This window comes from Penaeus monodon, chromosome 15, assembly GCF_015228065.2.
Source record: "Penaeus monodon isolate SGIC_2016 chromosome 15, NSTDA_Pmon_1, whole genome shotgun sequence".
Taxonomy (NCBI): Eukaryota; Metazoa; Arthropoda; class Malacostraca; order Decapoda; family Penaeidae; genus Penaeus; species Penaeus monodon.
The window spans coordinates 48,212,430-48,212,887 of NC_051400.1; positions in this window are offsets into that span (position 1 = coordinate 48,212,430).

A 458-nucleotide genomic window follows, 5' to 3' on the forward strand; every position below is an offset into this window, starting at 1 on the left:
ATGACGTGCATGACAACGCTGTACACCCAACAAAACAATTGAGAAGTATAACAGACCCCTGCTCTCTTTCTCTCTCTCTTATCAACGTTTGAATTTGCCAAGTTGAAAGTTCCTCGGCTCAATATCATGTTGCAACTCGCACCTGTTACCCAGAGTAGATAATATGACTCGCCTTTTTTTCTCTCTCATTGTAAGTCCTAGAATTACGTGTTGCGAGCCTCCCAGACAGACAAGTGGCCACTTTCATGAGACACGCCACTTCCACCCCCAGCCCCCTTACCACCCCTCCCTCCCTCCTACCCCTTGCGAACGCCTATTATTCTCAATGATGTGACATAAACATGCCTTGACACATCATCTGACATCCAGATGGTTTCATGGCCTACGTGAGGGTTAGTTGTAGGACATTCTACAACCCCGCCCCCCCACGCGATGCCCAACCCATCCCCACTCCCTCC